Source organism: Durio zibethinus, chromosome 26 (genome assembly GCF_047325235.1).
Source record: "Durio zibethinus cultivar Kanyao isolate XHJ-2024 chromosome 26, ASM4732523v1, whole genome shotgun sequence".
In the NCBI taxonomy this organism is placed as follows: Eukaryota; Viridiplantae; Streptophyta; class Magnoliopsida; order Malvales; family Malvaceae; genus Durio; species Durio zibethinus.
The window spans coordinates 7,040,674-7,050,965 of NC_143187.1; positions in this window are offsets into that span (position 1 = coordinate 7,040,674).

The window sequence follows — 10,292 nt, forward strand, 5'->3', positions numbered from 1 at the left end:
ATATAGTTTTTATATTTTTTTTGCTAAATTTATTTATCTCAATTATTGGTAATTAGTAATGTGTTTCTTTTAGCCTCCATGTGCATGGAATTTATGTGGGTTGCCACGGTATTAATTTCATGATCGAGACATTAAACATCTTGGCCGACCTTTTGAAAAAAAAAATCTAACATAAAAGAAATTGAAAAAAGTTTCACATGATCCTCACATTTTATTGAATTAATCAAAATTTGAATTTTTTTTCATTCAAGTAAATTTTTAAACATTTATTTTTATTTAATTAAGTTCACGAAAATAATTAATTTTTTTCCTCTAACAAGATTCAATTAATGAAAATAAATATTTAAGGGTTTAATTCATTTAAAAAAAAAAAAGGTTTTGGTGATTATTAAATTTAAATTCAGAGACTTTTTTGCCTTTTTTTTAGTAAATCACTAGAAATAACCCAAGTTTTGTAATAAATAAAATAAATAACCCTATATTAATAATAAATAACATTATAGTTGTATTTATAAAAAAAATCCTAAGTTCAGACAGTTGTCATATCTTAAAAAATAAAAAAAATTATATTATATTATATGTGAGTTTGATTGTTTAGTATGCTATGATTTATTTAATTTTATTGTTCAGTTATTATAATTTGATTATTATATAATAATTTATTATTCAATTAAATATGAATTTAACTTAAAAAAAATTTTTGACGAAAAGTAGGTACTTTGAACCTTATGCCAAGAAAAGAAAATTTTTAATAAGACAAAACAATCTAATTATTCTATTATTAGGTCAATTAATTATATTAATAGAACTTTCTCCAAATGTCGACATGGATATAGAGATTGAAATAAATTACGTAATTTTCAAAAGCTTTAAGTTAATTACATGAAACTTGGGTGTTGATGCTTATGTTTCAACCATCATTAGCTTGTTCCAAAGGTTGGAACAATCTTTTCGAAACTTCAATCTTCAAACGTTGCATTCAAAAAGATTTATTCAATATTTTCTCCTTTAACATATTGCAGAAAATTGATCACTCACTAAAAAATGGGACACACTCTTTTATGGATTATATGTCAAAAACAAGGTATCGACAAAGCTTTTATTTTTAGTATAAACAAAATAATAATTTGATAATAAATAAAAAATAAAATAATTATATAAATAAATTAAATTAAATATCAATAAAATTTCACGTATGATAATAATTGAAAGATAATTACATAATAATAATAATTATTTATATGTAAGTTTGTTCATGCAAGGTGCGGTTTCTACAAATTTTCTCTTGATTCCCGATCTATCAAACGAAGTCACCTTCCATGAATTCCATGATTGGAGTTAAATATATATTGGCCCCTACATGAAGTAAATTTATCTTCCTTGTGACTTTCAGTGGACCCTTTTTTTTTGGTTTCCTTATCCTAAATTCCATTCTCAATTTTGAGAACAATCTTGAAAAGCCCCAAAAATATTTATGGTTTATGAAGGTGAACACGTTTCAAGTTCCAACATCATCGATTTTTAACCATAAAAAAAAAAAAGACTTAAAATTATCAAATTCGTTGTATCTAAATATGTCAAAGAAAACGTGGGCCTCGAATCAATTTGAAGATGAAAAATGAGTTAAAAAGAGTATAAATAATAGTGGCTGCTACATATATATTTTGGAATTTTTAGGTCCAATATTCTCTTTAAGAATATTAATTTTTTTAAGAGTTTTTATTTGATATATTATTAATGTATAAATTTTATATATTATTAATGAATTAAATTATATTATTTCATTAATAAATATCTATAGCTATTAAAATAAATATTAAAAAATTAATATTTTTAAAAATTTTATTTAAATGATATCATTTGATTTATTTTATTAATGAAATGATACCTTTCAATTCATGGAATCTAAATATTAACAATACATCAAACATAAATTTTAATATGAAAAGAGATGAAATGCCATTGAATTAGTGACCTCTAATCTTTGACTGAAATACGAGATTAAACTTTTTGACTTAACCATATGATTCCCATTTAACATGAATGGAGGGATGGGAAAAAAGTGTCATTTTCTTGGAATATTTATTCACCCAAAATTTTACAAAATAAAAAAAAAAAATGCAACAAAGAGAAACTTAGGGAAAAAAAGACTAGTGGCTTTTTCTTATTTTTGATAAACCAAAGGCTTAAAAAGATAATACAAGAAGTAAAATTATTAGTAAAAGAAAATGATTAGGGCTTGAAAGGGACATGGTTTCTACTCCACTTTGATCATTCGTGGGTCTTTCTACCTGCAAATCATAATCCTTGGGAACTTCTTGTTAAGCTAACATCTGAGTGACTTGGTGAGAATAATCAAATGTTAGTGGGCAATTGGCCGTAGTGAGATTTGATTATGATATTACAAGGAGGTCCAATTTCATTCCAATACACTAATAATTATCTAACAATTAATTCTTTAAAAATCCTAGAATCAAGTCATTCTATTGGAGGAATATCATCAAAAATCTTCTAGCCTAGGTAAAATATCAAAGCTTTCTATCAAAACTAGAAGAACCCAATGCTTGCTACACCAAATCTTCCCCAATCCCACTATATATATATATATATATATATATATTTAAACCCTAGCTTTGGCCTTCTTGACACTTTTTTTTTTCTTTAATAATTCTTTTATGAAAGTTTGGAAGGGAATTCATTAGAATCAAGAATCTCTTTTCTTAAAAGAGAGGTTTGGCACTAGATTTAGTTGTTAATGGTTTCCCCATTTTTTAAATCTAATCTTAATTATATATAGATATACTTACTATTAGATGAAGTAACCATGATAATTGAGTAGTTTTTCAATAATGTCTCGATTTGAAAATATCATGCTCTAGATTTTTTTATTGGAAAGATATTTCAGCTTAATCTCTCTAAACAGGATCATAGTTGAAATCCTCTTTGATATTTTTACTCCAAATTACAACTATAAATCAGGATTAACACCTTCTAAAGAGAATAATTAGAATGATGGTAACGGATACCTGATTACTGGGTAACAAGTTCCTTTGTTGAATATTTTAAGGTCAAAATTTTAATTTACTCATATTTAATCTGCCTGTAAGGAAATAACGCAAAGTTTGGTTTGCTTAGGTATTAATTATGACTACGTCATGCATGGTTAGAAAGAAAACTCTTGAATTTAAGGTTTAATTCAACTACTTCATTTATTTTTTTAAGCAATGAATTTCAACAAGATTCATTCGACTCTTATGTAAATTTTTTTTTTTCGATTTCTCCCTAAAGTTTGGCCTCTTATCTAAATGAGCAATTTAGATCCACAAAAACCACGTTTAAATCATGCCATTGCCACGATACCATAATCCACGATAATGAAAACCATGTATGGCTTCATAAATGAACCAGCTAAGCTTCCCTTCATCGAGGATTGGGGGAAAGACAAGCCATGTTTACTTACTGAAACAGGAAGTTTGCTGAGAAATCACGATAATGTTTCCATATTTGCATGAGACAATAGCTTTGGCAGTAAACTAGAAGTGGGAATTGATCTGATTTTGATTTTAATGAATGATTTAAAGGCATCCTTATCCTTATAATGGGAAAAAAACAATGGTCACACGTGGACCAGGCCATTGGCTAAACCTCCAAAGCAGTTGGGCGGGAAGTTCCTGCCAATGTTGACATCGATTAAGAGATCAAACCATGGAATCCCCCTGTCAATGTGGGTCAGACAAATATTTTTACTGTGGTAATTTATGATGATGTTGATTCCTTTTTATTTCTGTTTTTTTTTTAGTGAAAATTGTTATGGATTGTTTTGAGAATATAGTAATAGAGCGTACCAAAACAAGACATCAATTTTTTTTTCTTTATTTTTAAAAATGCCCCACCTTATCTCTTTTTCAAGTTGGTCAATATTACAATTTCTGCCATTTCCCCAACCGTTTTTATTTATATTGCGTGTGCCGCCTCTCCACCGTACAGTTTTGACAACGACCAATGAATAGGGTGAACAGTGATTGAACGTCGAGTCCAATCTCTATGGCAACTCGTTCGGGTCCCACGTTTTCTTAAACCAATGGTCAGGATTCGTCCCTTTGGCCCCTGATTCCTTTTCTTTTTCGTACGTACGTAGATTACATATCGTCCGTATCTAATAAGAAAGATCACGTCATTTTCTATTTTCTATTTCTCCCCTTCACTTCTCTCTCTCTTTTTCTTTGTTCTTTAAAAAAAAAAAAAAAGTTTACATAAAATAGACAATAATTGAGATGCATTTATTTATTTATTTACATTTTTTTTTTATAAATAATAATGATTCAAATCGTATGAAATTTGATTTCGTTTTTTTAAGGTAAAAAAGTTTATGCAATTAATCGAACAATATTATACGTGTACGATGGTATATAATCATGGGTAATTATGGTTTTAAGTCTTAAATTGTTGTTGGCTTCATTTATACATTAAGCAAACCCAATACATTCCTATGAAACTTCCAAGTTTTCTAACTTTAAATGCACTTCTGTAACTGGTGAGTTGTTGGATTTTTTTCAACATTGACTGCAAACACAAATGTCGTACCTAGCAAAATTTTCTTCAAACATAGAACTGCGAGTGTGTGTTTCATGATGAGAAGCATCAATCTTTGCAACTTGGAATACTGTTAATTAAATCATAGTGCAATTTTAGTTAGAAGTGTAAATGATACATTAATATTTATAAATTATTCGAATTTAATTTGAATAAAATTCGAATTCGATTCGATTATTATCAAATCGAGTTTGAGCTTGAGTAATTTGACTTATCAATCGAGTTAAGTTCGAGTATTTTTATATCTGGTTCGAATAACTCGCGAGCTTATTCGAGCTTTTATATTTAAAATTTTTTTATTATTTTAATTAATAAAATATCTCGAATTCGAGTTTAAACATAAATAATCGAACTCTTATCGAATATAAGAATCGAGTTTAATTTTACATATTAATCGAGTTTAATCAAACGAGTTCGAGTAATTCAATTTCGATTATGAATCAAGTTCGAGTTAAAAAAATAAAATTCGATTGAATTCGAGTCAAGTATCGAATTTCGAGTTAAGAGCTAAGCTCGAATTTGAGTTTCTCACTGTATCGATTTGATTACACTCTTAATCCTAGTGTTATTTTAATACTATAATAAATTTTAAAAATATTTCACAAAATTTGAATTTAAATAATTGGGTACGATCATGTTAAACATCAATGCAGCCCAAAAGAAATAGGAAATGATTGAGAAATTTCTTAAAGTTTGAATGATTTGATATGATCAATTATGAGATGTTGAAATGGATCAAGATTCCTAGAACAGAAATGTCAGCTCAAACTGGATTATCTATGTATCTTAATTCAAGAAAAAAAAATGAAGGTTCCTCGAAAATTGTTACAAACTAAGCTGACAACAATATTCATAACTAAGCTTGAAAAACTTTTTTAAAATATAAAAAACAATAATTTTTTTTTTAACTGGATGGACCCTATGAAAGGATGTAATCCTTCCTCGAGTTTAAACGAGATGGACCCTAAACTTATAATTTCCCTAACAATGTCACCTCATATAATAAATTTTCATGGATAGGGTGGACCTAACCAGAGATAAAATTTGTAAATACCACCTTATCACATACTTGTACCATTTAATAAATGAAGTATCTCATCCATGCATTTTTTTGATGTAATCTCTTGGCTACTCGTGCTTTCTCAAAGCTATCTCATTTCAATTATTTTATCTTTCTTCCTCTCCTTCTCTTTTTTTTTTTTTTTTAATATTTTTTGCCACTATAGTGGCATCCATGAATAGTTTATTTCGAGAAAAGGAACATTCTAAAGTCAAATGTTCATAAAAGAGGACAAGTGTTGAAGGTGGTAATGCCCTTTTAATTCATGCAATTCATTACATGAGTTTTAATTTTTAGTGACATTTTTTTTTAATGTTTAGTAGCGTTTATAAACGTCACAAAAAAATTTACCACATTTATAAAAAATATCACGTAGAGTGTTGGCTATTCATGCATCGTGGTAAATAACGATGTTTTCAAAAAAATACTTTAATATTAGCGACGTTTATATTTATAATACCGCCATTTTAGCAGGGTTTCAAATATAAAAATGTCGCTAAATTAGTGGCATTTTTATAAGAAAAAATATTGTTATTTTGGTGTGATTTGTAACTGAAAACATCATTACTTTAAAGGCGTTTGAATATGAAAACGTTTTTATATTAACGACATTTCTATCTTAAAGACGCTGCTAATTCAATGACGTTTTTATGAGAAAAACATCATTGCTTTAGTTACGTTTTTATGAGAAAAATGTCACTTAACAAGCGGCATTTCTATTAAGAGCGTTACTACTTATAGTGGCATTTTATGCCACAAACATCACTAAATTATTCATTTAACAACCCATGACAAACGCAAACGTCATCATTATGTAAAAATATTTTTTTTTCTAAATTCTTTTAATAGATTTTATTTTCATTAAAGAGCTTAAATTCAGAAACTGAAATTTATAGTAATTTCATTCACGTTTAAATATACATCTAATTAATACAAAGTTTAATAATTAGTATAATAACATTCAAATATTTTATATACATTAACAAAATTAAAAATTAAAATGTATGAAATGGATGACTGCGTACATTTTGCTGGCTGTCAATTGATGAAGAAAAATTTTCACTTTGGTCACTAACATGCTCAAAAACCTACTTAATAATATCATACAATTTTTAACACTTCATTGTAAGCTTTTTATATATTTAAAAATTTAAATATTTACTAAATATAATACTTGAGTTGGTAGAGCACAAGATCATTTCTTGAAAATTATTGTAGCATAAAATTCATAAGATGATCGAATCGATCATGCAACTGCTGAAATTTAGCATGCTCTTGCTCCATTCTACACGTTCTTCCTCAATTTTGGTACGCTCCTGTTCTCTTTTTATTTTCATTTGCTGAAAACGTTGTTGCATAGGTTGCAACTCTCCTCTCAAAATTGAAATGTCTCGCAAAGATTGACTTGCTAAGAATGTAAATTACAGAGAGCTATGTCCATAGTAGGCAGATGGTGTTGGACCTAATCCAAGGCTTCGGACTCGTCCAAGCCTTTTTTTTTTAACAACTTCTATGAATATTCAATTTTTCATTTCTTGCAAGTTGAGAGAACCATCAGATGCTATTTTAATCTCAGCAATCATTTTTTTTTCGTTTTCTCCTGTGAATTTGTCATATACAACTATCAAATTTAATGATTAATTGATTATATGTTAAAAAGAGTAAATATTTACTTTCTGTTAAAATAGATGATAAAATTACCAAATTTTTTGTGTTTTGATATTCATGTAAAATTTATCTTTTTTTGTGTGTGTTATGCGAAAAAGTTTCACACGTTTAATTGTACCTACCATCTCATTCTCTTATACAAAAATATATTTTATTTTATATGATACATATCAACCGTAACTTATTTATGTATATCAAGCCTGTCAATAAAATAATAACTTAATTTCGAATAATTTTAATCTCATATATTTATATTTGGGCCCCATAACAACACAATAGTCTTAAACATGCGCAAACAATAAAATCATTTTGGGTTTTCACACATTCGATCATGAAAACCAAATTCAATTATTTTCTGCCAGTTTAATATCAAGGATTGAAGCCATTCAATATGTTGAAAGCCATAAAAAAGTTTAATTTGTATATTTACCTTTTATATGCAAAAATACTCCCAAATAGACATAAACGATAAATTTTTCTCCCATATCAACCGTAGAAACAGAGTTCAATCAATCATACAAGTTTAATATAAAGTATTGAAGCTATCCAAACTGTTAAAATATAACAATCACAACAAATCTGTATTAAAGGCGTAAATATACGTAAACAATGACTTTTCATATATATCATCTGTGTCAACTAAGTTTAAAACTTTTGATAAGTTTAATATCATGTATTAAAACTATCAAAACTATTAAAATAGAACAATAACTATTAATTTACATATTTACCCTTTAATGGCTGAAAAAGTTCATTCATTGGAATACGTTTATTATCATAAACTTACCATTTCTTTTTACTTTCTTGCAAAACATTTTGATCCACTTGTGTGGCTATATTTTTGTTGCTTTCTGCTATCAGTCTCAATTTGTTCTCTTTCCTATCATAAAAAATAATTACGTATATGATAGAAATATAAATATTACCAACTTAAACCATAAAACACTCTCATCATTTCATTATACTGTACAAAGTTATAAACTAGTACATTTTTTTTCTTGAGAATCAAAATCTAATCAGTTGTTCATATTGCCACCTAATCACATTACAGGACATATTTTTCATCATCGCCTCTACAATAGTATTTCGATTGAAATACTTATTCTTCAAACTATGCTTATAATATTTTCATTTCTTTCCTAATGACTTAAGCACAAATGAAGTTGGTATTTTACGTACAAATCTTGACTGTAATATTACAACAAAAAAAGTTAGAATAAGTAAACAATATATAAAATAAAAAAAATTTTATATCTAATTAATTATGCTAATACCTCAATAAAGTTTAACGCATCGACCTTAATTTTTTCTGAAACTTTATGCCATGTTCCATAATGAATAGATAATTTCATTCCATTATGGGCTACCATGCCTAAAAATCCAACAAATAGTTGAGCCTCTTCACCAATTGATTGCCTATCAAAGTTTGCAAACACTATAATATGCTTGTTAGGAGTTAGTGCAAACAATTCATTCAAAGTTGTTCGACCTCTGGTCTTCCGATGACCATTGTTATCAACTACAACAAATAATAAATATATTTATAAAATAACAATACTTTTATCACTATACTCGAATTTTAAAATTTGAGTATATCATACCTGCATTCAAATTTAAAGCATAATCAATTGATGTGATACTATCTAAACTTATACCTCTCGTATTACCAGATTCAATATCAGTTGAAAGGTGAGAAGTAATGGAGTTAGATTCGACAATACGTTTATTTTTTTTAAAAAAATTTAGTCCATAGCCAATATCTACAGGTGTCGTAGACGGTTCTAAACTAATATCTTTGATATATATTTTTTTCAACCTATTCTTCTGCATTGTAGTTTACCTACATCATAAAAGCGAATATAGAAAAAATATTAGTTTACAACATATATAAAGACATTGACAATTTAAGAAATCAAAACCTACAATAGATAAAGAACATATCGATTGAATTAAATCAAAAGATAATGTATGATTTAGAATATAATAATTATACAATAGTGAATGTCACATTATTTATATACTAGCCAATACTACATTATGTCTTAAACACTTGAATTACAAATTATAGATGCACCATTTCATGGTTCATAAATATATTCAGTAACATCTTGACGGACCCACTGAGCATAGGTACTGGAGATATTTTCATCCAAGTTTTGTTCAGCAAAATGATAATATTTAGTTTCATGTTCAACATCATCTTTGGTATTTAACCCCATATCAAATAAGTCTCTAGGTGTGTTTCGAATAATAACAAACCAACCTAATTTTTTGGGATCTTCAGAGTAAAATACTTGTTTGACTTGAGATGAAAATATATAAGTTCATTAATGAGTTGTTGTCCAGTGTGAATTAATCGAGAAAAATTCACAAGTGTTAATACATACTGATCTTTTTTAATACCTCTTGTATTATTCACACTAGCCCAATCACACCGAAATAAGATAACTTTTCACTTGTCATAATAATCCAACTCAATGATGTCATTAATCATGCCATAATAGTCAACATTTATCTCTAAAGGGTTTATGTCCCTGGCACTAGCATAGCTAGTAGTTGATGAAGTCACAATAACTCTTGAATTTTATGTACTTCTAAATCTTTCATGGAATTTAGTGTGAAATCTAAATCCATTAATGATGAAACCTTTGTATCGTTTCACAATCTGATTCAGACCGTGTGAAAGATACTTCACCTCTTCATTAACAAGCCTTCCACTCTAAACCTATAAAAGTTGAATAAATATATATATGTTATTAATGTTATTTATACCGTAAGCATTTTATGTAGATTTCTCATAATGGAAAGTATGACATTACTTACAGTTACTCCTAACTATTCATGAAAGTTTTCAGTGAATAATTTATAAAGCTCTCGAGGGTTTGATTGTTGATAATATACAAGATCTCTCAAATTATTTTTATACTCACTATAAAGCATCATGAAAAAGTATTAACAATACAAAAAAAAG